The following is a 12463-nucleotide window of genomic DNA, read 5'->3' as shown; positions in this document are numbered from 1 at the left end:
GGGGGGGGGGGAATCAGAATCTCTCTCCATATGTTCCCCAGCATAATACCAGGATTGTGTTGCCAGGGCTAAAGGAGCTGAACACATCGTGGAAATCAGAAGCCGTCATTTAACTTTACAAGCCTAGTAAAATACAGTATGGCACTGATCCTGCTTTGTTACACAACGCGTTAAACTTGTGACGGTTAAATAGTTTAATAAAACTTACATTAGCTTTCTTTGATTTTTATAGCCTTGAATTTATTGCCTGTGGAAAAGAAAGGGGGGAAAAAGGGACTCTTTCACATTTTAGACTATGGTTTACCTCTCCCGCCCACTATACCTTCCTATGCATCTATGTATGTCCTGTATGTGTTTAAACTCACAAACCCCGCTTGTGTGTAAGTATGATTTTTCTCAGACTGACTGGGTTTCTTTGGCTAGGAATGAAGCAAGCGCTTAGCACAGGGCTTGCAGCAGAGGCAGCCCCTAACTAGCCTGATTATGTGGCGGTAGCAGGGGCTGCGCTACCAAGGTATGCTGTCAGATGCGTTTGTTTTAAGACAGTCCAGTGATTTATTTTTTTTAATGTAGAGGAAGGGAAAGGTGGATGCTGTGCTTAGGGGCAAATGTAGCCCTGGACTTCAGCTAACTGCAGCCAGCATGGATTCGCCTCTGTGTGGACTTGTCCCTGTAACACAGCCTTCCTGGGAAAGCGAATGGACCATAGGTGCCTGGAAATGATACAGCGATACTAATCCGTTCCCCGTTCCTTGCACCCTCGTGCCTAGTTGGTGTAAACCTCCAGGAGCTGAATAAGAACCAAATGCTGGCTTCCAAGTAGCCGCCTTGAAATTAAAGGAAAGCAAACCTCTCGCTCCTTTTCCGCAGAGCGCATCTCTCCCGCATCTCAGCGCCTGTGCTTGCAGGGCATGTCTGGCAGACCGAGGTGTTTTACTGCGACTGGAAAATGATAAAGGCACTGAAAAATCCCAGCTCCAACCCTTTCCATTTCTGCCCCCTTAATTCCTATCAGTTGTGTCTCCCGGAAGCAGCTGCCCTCTGGTTTGTTAGTACGATGTATTTCCAAGTGTCCCGCTCTGTGTTCCTCTGCCTGGGTCGCTATTGGGAAATGCGTTATTTTCTTTAAATGATCTGACCGGGCTGGAGGCTCAGGCTATGAGATATTGACTCTTACGGTTAACATCTCTGAATCAGGACATGAATCTAGGGATAGTTCCCCTCCCCAGCCCCCGCAAATAGAAGCGCCCATCTTTCCTTTGGTTGAAGATCACTGCGATGTTTTTGTAGCCGCTTAGCTGCAAAGGTTGCGAGAGTAAATTTACCCAGGTGAGGGTCCCGGCTGGCTAGCAGTCCGCTCTCCTTGACATCGGGATAAATCCGAAGTAGCTCCTTTTCTGTCCCAATGGCTTTGCCCCGGTGGAAGAGCAGCATTCTCCCCTGCTGAGTATCTCGGGGCTCCTACCTAAACCCAGAGACCTTACAGTGTCAGTGCGAGCAGGGGCAAGCCTCCTTTCAAACCTTTTTTCTAAGGGGACCGTGTCACAAAAACGGGCTGGTGCGAAACACCTTGGGTAATCCCTCATTTTGGTTCCCCCCTGTTTTCTTTTTCCTTTAGCCCCTAAAGTTCCTCAAGAGTTAGGGAGGTTTGGAACTGGAAAGACCCCCGTGTCATTAAAAAGTGAAATACGACCTCTCTGCGGACATTGTCATATTTCTCCGCTTTATTGCCTTTCAGAAATGATTTTTTAAAATCAATCTGTGGCAGCACACATCTCCAGGACCTCCCCGACTCCCAGGGCAGCGTGTCCAGGCGAGGACTGACGGACGGGGTAGGGTGGCGATCCCTCTCGCTTTGTTGACCAAAGTGTGTCTGTGTGTGCGTACATATATGTGTGCATGTGTGTATCAACCGTGGGGATGCGGGTGCAATCGTTGTGTGTGAAATTCGTGATCACTGATTGAGGCCAAGCACCTGTTCTGTGGGCGCGAGGTGAAATGGGGCGCATCTTACCTGGAATAAAGATACAGCAAACACTCTAGCCTTACTACACCATTGGAAAAGACAGCTCAGAAACCCCGAGTGCCCCTCCGCTGAGGCATGTCAGCCTCTGAGTATATAATTTTCTGTAGTATATAAATCCAAGCCCCGAAGACTCCTAGAGTGTGACTCTGAATTAGGATCCGAAGGGCTCGAGGTCCCCAGTGGGTAGGGCTCGCACAAGGCGTTCTGCAAAATCCATTTACCTTCGCTACTTTGGAGGTTGCTCTTGGTCCAGAAGTTGATTTTTTTCACACATATATGACCATATCTCATCTCCTTGTATCCTTTTTTTCCCCCGAAGCGCAGGGGCTGAGGAGGGGTGTCCTTCCATTACAGTTCTACCTTAATACCAAATCTGTCTGTTTGGAGTCCTCTGGTGCTATTTTTTTAACGGCTTTACATTGCAGGGGATGAAAAACAAAAAGCCAAAAATAACACACAACCAGAAATCGCATGAAAACCTCTTTTGTTCGCCAATAACTTTGGTCAAGGAAAAGCAGACAAGGAGAAGCTGACCTCACTCGGGCTTCTACAAGTAAATTGGTCTAATGCAACTTTGGTCCATGTGGACAGAGGAGAGAAAAGTTCTGCCGGGGCTTGTTGGCTAGCTGGACTCTTCTCAGAGCTGTGCATTTGTGGACCGGATTCAGGAAACTCAACTGGAATAGTTATTTAAAGAGGGTTGGGGGGAGCCCTGAAATGGAAACTTTTTCTTGTGACCAGAATCGATGCCAAAGTTTCTAAGCGGAATTTGCCTGTGGAGAAAAGAAGTCGAAACAGGTTTTGTCTGAGCTGGAAAGCCAAAAGGGATTGTTGTTTTTTAAACTCAGTTACTGTTTATAAATATACTTTATTGTTTATAGGGTGGGGAAGAGATGATTTCCAAAGAGCATTTCTCATTGAAATACACACCTCCTCTGCTCGGTTTCATCAGGAACAATCAGCTGGGTGGGTTGATACCTTTATACTAGGAACCGTTAAATATAACATGCTTTCTAAATTTGTAGACCGTAACTCAGTGTTATAGTCACATTTTTCTGATTTATCAGCATAAGGGGGACAAAACAAGACGACGACCCATTTCTTGCCGGAAACATATTTAAACACTTTTTTGGAGGGGGGTGTTGTTGTCAGTGATTAGGTATGGCACCTTCCCGCCCATATGATTTCGCTTCTTGATCATGAATGAGGGGAAGGTGGGAAAATGCTGAAGGTGCAAATGCTCTAATCCCGTGTCCTTTACTTAGGTTAGTTAGTGACTAAGGACTGGGAAATTGGACCCAGGGTGTCTGAGCCTGGGGCCAACATGGCGTCGATGTACAACATGTCTCATTTAAGAGAAAATCCTGCAGTTCAATGCAAAATATTTAAGGCTACTAGAGCTTGAATAAAAGTTAGGAGTGAACTTCATAGCTCTGGAGAGTTAGGAGGGCAGATTGCAAGATAACCCGAACCCCAAATCTCTCATTTTGCAGCTGTGAAAAACATTTCACTTTAAAAAAAAAAAAACCCTAACAACTGACTTTCTTGAAAGAGCCAGGAAACCGAAATCAAAACTCAGCATAAAGCAAAGCAGGATTTATGAATGATACATTTACACAGGTCTAAGAGGGGCTGAAAGGAACTTTAGTCAGGAGTCCTTGCCAAACGCAAGAGGAGGGCGAGACACTCGCACACAAAAAAGTTCCTGAGCAGGAAAAAAAAAGCACCCCTTAAAAAAAAAGTGAAATAAGTTTCTGTGGCTTAAAAGCAGAGGGATCTACCTTTACCATTTCCTGTGCTAGCTCTCAGCTTGAATGCTGCCGTCTGTTAAAAAGCCGTAAGTGGTGAGGGGGGAAAAATTCCTTGTCTGAAGAGAAGCAAAACAACTTACACATGTGGGCAGGTTTCCAAGGGCTGAAACTATACTCTGGCTAAAAAACACAATTCCAAATGAGGTTTGTAACCTTAGCAGTTAATAAAGCATTTAGATCCCTTGTAAAGTAAAAGCGTATGTGCGTTTGAAAAGTACAAGGAGAGGAAAGAAAGTTTGATGGTCCTTTGGAAGCAAGATTTTGGCTTCCAGACGGTCTCCCCCCCTTTAAACTCAGTAACAATCTTTGCAAAAACGGGGCGCTTCAGCCTGCCCTGAAAGTAGGTGGATTTCGCACCCGTTGGTTTTAATGGAGCGGTTTTCACTGTTGGGAGGATAGATTTAGGTTTAGGGTCACAACGATGTAAATTGGTTTAAATTGTATTATTAGTGGGGAAAGGGATTTACTTGCTTAGATGGTGGTGGTGGAGGGGGTGTCTCCCACTCACGGACAGAAAAAAAAGGCACAGGTACTAGAATAAGGTTATTAAATAATTGCTTCAATAAAATCGGAGGCAAGAGAGCCTGTTAAACAAAAAGGAGGTGGGGGAGGCTGCTTTCAGCCGGCTATTTTTACAGCACTTTTGCCAACAATTAAAACATACTGAATGGGGGCGAGAGATTTTTAGACAGTCTGGAACTCCAGCAAAGAATAAGAATTTGAGGAGTTTTATTGTTGGATTAACGGGAGTTGCTCATTGTCTTTAATGCGGAAGAGAGCAGGCGTATATATCACTTTGCAAAAGGAAGCAATTATTATGCGGATCATTTTGTAGCAATCTCAGCCCAGCTGCTTCTTCAGGTAAGGTTGTTCTTATCTTTCTACTTAGGAATGAAAAGAAAGACATGGCTTCAGAGACAAGCAAAGCATATATATAAGCTGCATCATGATGATACCTCGTTTGACTTCACAGATAGGTTTCCCGCTTCCTTTTCCCACAGCCATGGAGAAATTAAGTACATTTTGTGCTGTCAAATCATCCCTGCAAACCTTCCTGGGCTCGATTCTGATCTCAGTTACAGCCCCCCAACTCCAATGGACCTTGCTGCTCTCTTTGTACTGATGTAAGCGAGACCCAAAATCAAAAGCCCAGACAAGACAGGTTAGTGGGTGCCCTGTAGGGGTAGCATTACCTAATGGTTTATTATTAACTTCACAAGATTGTTCATTTCCACTTAAAAGCTCTGCCTGGAGCAGGGCTATCACTTGGTCCCTCCGACAAAGATCCACAAAACCCGTTCGAAGTAGGGAGCTCAAGTCTGTCTTATGCTGACTTACTCCCCCCTCTGCTGTAGGACGGGTTGTTTGTTTAATAGGCGAGATGGGCATGTTGCCTACAACAATGACCAGTTGCAGGGATAACACACGCACCACGTTAGAGAGCCTATAAAACAGCTTTTTTTATGATTATTATTCACGAAAAATTCCGCTCCCCAAATAAACCGATTTCACAGCAATCCTTTGGCTACAAAGAAGTGGCAGATGATATTTAAAACCCAAGATAGCGGATCAGTGTTTAAGCCTTCAAAAAGCCACGTGGGATGCAACCGCAGAGTTATTTCATCCTGGCCCGTAACATGTAACAACTTACTTTCATGCTCTTTTCATAAATGGATACACAGAAAATTGCTCCCAGGCTTTGATTGTGTATACATGCATATAATATGTATTACATGGATTTCTGAACTATGTATGGCTGAGTCTCTCTTTACATATATATGTATGTAACCACTGCTGATATATATACATATACACATTTATATGCCTATAGATACTCCCGAGCGCACACCGTTTTTTAGAAAACCGCTACTGTGCCCCATACTGTTACACTTTATTTTACAGAGAAAGAGATGTTACTGGAAGGGACTTTTGATCAGAATATTGTTTACCACAGCTGAGAAGCGTTAATGAAATCCACTTTGCGCCCATTGTTCCCGCTTAGGTTTAAGTTCAAAGTAGCTTTAATTTTACTACTAAAACAGTCAGGCAGTGCTCTCCAGTCAGAGAGACGCTCGTGCATGTGTATACCTCGATAACATGTGGAATTTATCGGTATCTTAAGAGGTGTCTAAGTTTGACACCAAGCGAAATAGTGCCTTATAGAGTATATGAGGTTCAACCCACATAGCATCTACTATGCCTATTCTTACTTGCAGTCCGTGTGTGTATGCATATATACACACATATTACATATATGTATACATCATTTAAAAATAACAGAGAATTCCACATTATCATAGTGAAATACTTGGAATAAAGGGCACTGCGCAAAGTATGTCTCTTGTAGGGCTATTTTTTTACGAACAGAAGTTAAAATATGGGCCAGCTTGAAAAACTGGAAGGAGCTCATTGTGGTAGGTTATAATGCAAACCGGAGGGTGGGTGTGTTATCCCAAATAGAACACGCTTTACTTCCTCTGCCTGTGTAAGTGTGCAGGCACACGAGGGAATGGGAGAATATACCTTTAAGAAATCTCTCACTTGGGGCTAATCCCAACCCCGCTACAGTCAATGGGAGCGTTACCACCGAGTTTAGCAGAAGTTGGATTTGGCCTTTAATCGGCGGTTAATTATTTGGTGCCTAATTCTACTTTCCTCCAAACTGTCACTGAAACTGAACTTAAACACACAGAGGAGCTCTGCATTCATGCTCCCTGACCCACTTGGCCAAACTAATGAGAACAACTCCCTTCCCCAGGAGATATTAAAACTTCACTGTATGGTTGAGCTAATAGATAAATAAACAGAAATAAACCTACCCATCATTTTTCCTTTGGTCCAACTGCCCTGAATAAACAATTTCGAGGAGAATAACTGGAGTAAATCAGGTAGTTTTATGTTCTTGTGTTTAAAAATAAAAGCCCAACAACATGAAACTACCTAATTCACAAAGCAGTTCTAGTTCATTCTTGGGTCAAAGGCTAAAATTACCAAGAAAGGCGCCTGGGCGGCCATTTTGTTTGACATCATCTGCAATCTGAACTTTTATAATAGAAAACAGTTGCTAGGAAACAAAAGCAACAAAAGGATCTTTTCAAAGACAAAAAAAACCCCTACGATTGCACGAAATAACTATTCAAATTATTTCCTAAGTACAGTGTCTAGAACGGATCTCTCCTGCAGGAGTTTACAAATAGTTTACAAATAGACCAGAGGAAACAGTAAAATCCTATTGACTTAAGAGAATCAAGCGATTACCTCAGCTATAAAAAAAGAGCACAGATATTTCTAAAGTTTTTTTTTTCTTAACGGAAGCTACTGTTCAAAGCACTGTTTCCAATGTGAAATTATTTCAATGGGATTTAAAAAATCAGCACTGATTTTTTTTTAAATTAAAACGTAAAAAAAAGTTTGGATAACTTTCTGCTGAGAATCAAATGAAATTCGGTGGATTCTGGAAAAATAAAAATACTGCCTTTTTTCCCAGGAAAGCGATCGACTTTTTTTTTTTTTTTTTTAAAAAGGCTAAATCTGTTAGTGTAATAGTAAAAACGTCACTTTGTTATACCTAGCAACAATGAGGATTTTTCCCCCTCTCTCATTTTCCATTGAATAGGAAGCAGAGATACATAATAATGATTTCATGTTTGCAAAGGGGGTCATTTCAATTTTGCCCCGCTACGTGTTGGGAGAAAGTGATAGTTGGAGAAGTAATGAGGTTTAAGGCTTTGTGAGAAACTCCCTTCATTCTTCAAAGTTTGCAAGGGAAAGTGTAGCAGACCCAAGGTTTAAATTAAGGATTGTCCTAGCATTATCTAGCTGCCTTTTCTTGTTGCTATCACACACGTCTATTTTTTGCTAACATCATAACAATATAAATTAAATAGCTTACCTTGCGTGCTGGATTTTTCCCAATAAATGGATAAAATAAATAAATACGAAAATAAATAAATGAATGAATAAATAAGCTATTCGAAATACAACAGGGGAAAGTAGCGCAGTTTCTAACGTGTGAGTTTCCTAGAGCTTAAAAGTTCGGGGGAAGAAGGAAAAAAAAATCTTTGGGTTCAAGAGATGCACTGAGGAGCCAGAAACTTGACTATAACTTAGCTCCATTTCATTTGCAAAGCCGTTAAAAGACTGGAAGGGATGGTATATAAATCTATTGTACCGGAAATACAATAAAACTTAGCCATGTTGTTGAACTTCAAACAGTTTACAGCATGTCAGGCAGTGAACAGAAAAGACAACACGGAGTGGAAACACACGCACACACACAACACCCCTCTCCCAATAAAAAAGAAAAAAAAGCAAACCAAGCTTCCAGGCAGCAAAAAGTGGGGAAACTGAGTTGAGGGTTTGCAAGAGACTCCTATGTATGTATTTTGTGTAAGGCTAGATTTCTGGGGGGTAGGGGGTGGGGAAGCGAGACATGGAAAATATATATATTATTAAGCATCTTTGGCATCGACTCTAATTTAAAATGAAGATACACCTTTTTTTCACATAGATCTTCTCCGGTTTTATCCCAATCATGACTCGTCAATATAGGAGAGTTCAAGTTTAAATCAAACTCTCAGCGACGGAAAAAAAAACAACCTCAAAGGCTAAGTGACTGAAACTTTTAGTTGCGTTTCATGGACAAATTGAATGGTGCATTTATATAGTGGGGAAGAGGGGAGTGTATGCAAAAAAAGGAAGGCAAACGTATGTACACGACAAGCACAATTAAAAATGAGAATCATTTTTATATTGGCTTTTGTTTGCTGCAAGGAGGAGTTTTAAAATATTGGGACCACTCGATTTTCGTTTTTTCCTCTCGCAAGGTCATAAGGCAAACTCCAGCATGAACGTGGCTGTTGCAGTGAAGCCCCCACTCCTCTTTACAAAACTGGTAGAAGGGACATCTTTATAAATTTGTGCTGAAATTTGGAAATAAAAGATTCCCTCTATCAAATTACAGACTGAAAACATAAATAAAGAAAACGACTTCAGATAAGCTGAAAACCAAACCCACTTGTCATTTAATTTCATCATTAGGTTTAAAAATAAATAATACGCAGTAAAAAGAAACAAAATTAAACAAAACATAGAAAGAAGGAGAAGAAGAAAAGAAACTTAAAGGGAGAGGGGACCCGAGTTTAATCCCTGGTTAGAAGAAAATTTTTAAAGTAATGGGATTTTCTATTTATTCTGGCTATTGGTAGAAATTCTTAAAAAGGTTTTAAATTTAGCCATCAGAGACAAATTAGGGATCTTAGATAGTAAATGAATTACTTAGCTATAGGACAACTTCCACTAGTCAGGGGAATAGGTGCTAAAATAATTAATAGGTTGTAGGGAATGAAAGTGTGTGTACCCATACATCAGCAAATGTATAGATGTATATGTATCTATTACACACACATAAGCACATATTATAGCACGATATATTGCCAGTCATATGAAAACATTATATTGATTCTCCATAGTTCATTATGGGTTTCCTTGTGATTTAGTTAGATCTTCACAAAGCTATATTTTTATTAAAATATTGTTATAGCAGCTGTTTTCTACAGTGCCCATTCATCAGAATTAGCCTCTGGGAGTATTTGGCATCAAGTTCCTCGAGAGTTGTATGAATATTTTCAAACAGAATGTGCTACATATGGGAAGCCCTTATCTCATGGAGATGACTAAGATGAAAAAGTTGGCTTAAACCCCCCCCCCAACCAAAATCCACAACACAGCGCTGCCTGAATGCCATTGGAAAAGGATATCAATGGGGCTATTACGGCAGAGTTAATTCTTTTTAGCTTATGCCTCAGCCTAAAGGACATAAAACAAATAAACAAAAACTATGAGGAAATGTTTCTTAGCCACATGCCTTGGAAATAACAAACCATATTTCTGTTATCGCTTAAATCATTAAGACCGGAGCAACAAAGAGAAAAAAAAAAAAAGAAAAAGAAATAATACTGCCCTCTCCGAAATGTTTTGCTTTGGTCGCATCTAGTGACTTATCATCACATGGAGACCCGAGCTGTTAATTCTGGCAAGCCCCTATTAGCTCTGCTCTCTCTCTTCCCCTCCCCCCCCCCGACTTTTTTTTTCCCTCTCTCAGTTTCATCCTGAGATTTTGGAGCCAGATTTTGACTTATCTATCAGTGAAGTTGCCACTTCGGCTGATCTCTAGGCGGCGCTCTCTGGTCAAATACGTATTAAAAATAAATTCCTTCTCCAGCTCCAGAGGCTGGCCGGGGTTTTTTCCCCCCCCCTTTCCACTCTTTGCAATCAGCCAGCTGCCAGCTATAGTTTCAGCTTTTGTTTCCTCTGCCAAGGATAAGACAAACATTTGTAAATGTGTTTGGATGCAAAAGAAAGGACGAATGAATGGTAAATTAAACGATGGTTTCAAATGATACATTTCCCTTATTTAAACAAAACAATCGGGAAACGCAGCTACGTTCCCCATGTAGAAACCCCCCCCCAAAAAACTATTTCTCTGAACCCATTTCAGAGCACGTATCTTTGAGTTTAGATTGTCAGTAAAAGTCTGTTCGTTCTTTTCTCTCTGAAGCGGGGTATCTGTGATAAATCCAAGATAAACGGGATTGACGGATGCGTTTAAAATAAGTTTCTGCAAAACATGGAATAGCCAGGAATTTTTCCAGTCACAAGTACTTGTATAGGAGTGAGCAACCCAGGGAAGAAATTAAACCCAGAATCCTTTTACATTTCACATCAGCATATTTTCACATTGACGTTATTACCCACGCAATCCGCTTTATTATACTGTTAATTCATTGGGACGCAGAAATACATAAAGTCAGTCAAGGCAGATACAATGTGTGAACGTCACTCAAGGCGAACTGGCGTTGGGCCAGTAGCACGAATCAGATTCAATGACTGAAGCTGCAGAGTCACAGATGTCAATTAACAATTAAATGCGAATCGGGCAATGAAAAAAATCATCATCGGAGATGATGAAGCCACGCAGCCATCATCTCCGAAATGGGGAGGTTGGAGAAGAGGAGGAGATGGGGTGGAAAAGTCCACAGGCTACCTAGGATCCCAAGAGCAGCGCAAGCCATTATCCAACATAAAATATTCAGAGCCCACCTGTGTTTGTTAGGATACGAGAGCTAGGGAGCCAATTCCGGTAGGGGGAAGGAGATACAATTAAAGGGAGGAAAAAAGGGGGGCACCATCCGCTTGCAACAGAGTCAATTAAAAATTGATCTAAAAACGTAGCTTCGGGTCCTGCGTCTGCCCTGCCAGGTTCTGTGGTTTTGCGATCACGTTGCACATTATTTAAAAGTAAAGCAGAGCCCTAGAAAGTACCCCCGACTCTTTCTCTCACCTGTTGCTGCATGAAAGTTTCCCTCAAAGGAGAAGAGAAATTGACTATGAAGCGTGAAACCGACTAGACACGAATGGGCGGGACGTGCCCGCGCTTAAATTTAGCCCTGACTCTGATCTCTTTCCGAGTTCACGTTGGGGGACGGGGACCGCAATAGCAGGTAAACATCTTGCAGAGGGGACAGAGATTATTTGGTTTTAAGAGCCCTCATGTGCCTTGAAGTGAGCCTAGGGAAAGCCGTAGGAAACCACAGGACAATGCCATTCGGGTTTTCCCAGGGCACACCTGAGCGCATTGAAAAAAAAAGCCGCTATCCTCACTACCGCGGTTTTCTGGGATGAAGAGAGTCATTTTCTGCAAAGAAAATCTTTGTAACTGACCCCTGCCTGGATGTGCCGGAAGGGTCTGATCGACACCCCCCCCCCAATGTCTGAAGAATTAAGAAAATCTGAATGCAGGACGGAGTCTCACGTCGGTCTCTGTGATTCAAAGCAGACTCAGGAGCGAGGGTTTTCAGCAAGAAATATGAATACAAACGAAGGAGGTATATTTAGCGTGGACAGGCTCCTCTAACTACTCCTCCAGTTTTCAGCTGGGGCCCCGTATCCATGTAACACTTGGTACGGGAGAGAAAGTGAAAAATGTTCCTTTTTTACCCAGGCCCTGAGCTTAAAATTATATTTCAATAACTCTTCAATAACTACTTTATCAAACTGATGGAAAGCCAGAGGGGCTGTTTCTCAGTTAATTTAGATATTAGAACCCCCTCCCCAAGGCATTATCCTGGGCTGAATCGGAAGTTAAATTGTCACATTAACTCCATTTACACTGGGTCCCTCGAAGGATTCAACATGTGAGTTAACCTCAGTCACATGAATAACCCCTCGGACTTTAGTCAAAGCACTCACATGCTTGGCTGGATCGGACTCTGTGAGAAAGGGGGTGGGGGGAAACCCGCTCTATTTTTAAATCTTCATTAGTCTCTGCAGATGCAACTAAGTTACTGACTCAGTCAATTGAGATTTCCATTAATTAGCAGGAGAATGTTTTGGTGAAGCGGCTAAAACTAAGCCTTAAAAAGTAATTTAGCAGCAGGTACAGAAAAATAAGAATCGTTACATTGATTGCGCTTAAATAATAGAAACGACCAAAAAGCTTTACACCATCTTATTTTATGAGCCAATGAGCAGTCAATCTGCAAATGCGCATTTAACTTTTCTAAATTAAACTTTTAGTTTAGCTGACTTCCCCATAGCTTCCAGGGATTGGGGGGGGGTGGTTAGG

At 41.8% G+C, this 12463-nt stretch overlaps 1 protein-coding gene across 1 annotated transcript in view; it reads right to left on the bottom strand.

Annotated features, from left to right (window-relative positions):
- HOXB9 (homeobox B9) overlaps positions 1–12463 on the bottom strand; it is a 19823-nt gene that overhangs the window by 4936 nt on the left and 2424 nt on the right. The gene's annotated exons all lie outside the window — the stretch shown is intronic.

The sequence above is a fragment of the Gavialis gangeticus genome, unplaced genomic scaffold, assembly GCF_001723915.1.
Source record: "Gavialis gangeticus isolate Ggan-Ray unplaced genomic scaffold, GavGan_comp1, whole genome shotgun sequence".
In the NCBI taxonomy this organism is placed as follows: Eukaryota; Metazoa; Chordata; order Crocodylia; family Gavialidae; genus Gavialis; species Gavialis gangeticus.
The sequence above is the reverse complement of the archived record's forward strand: the minus strand, read 5'-3'. Positions and strand labels throughout refer to the sequence as shown.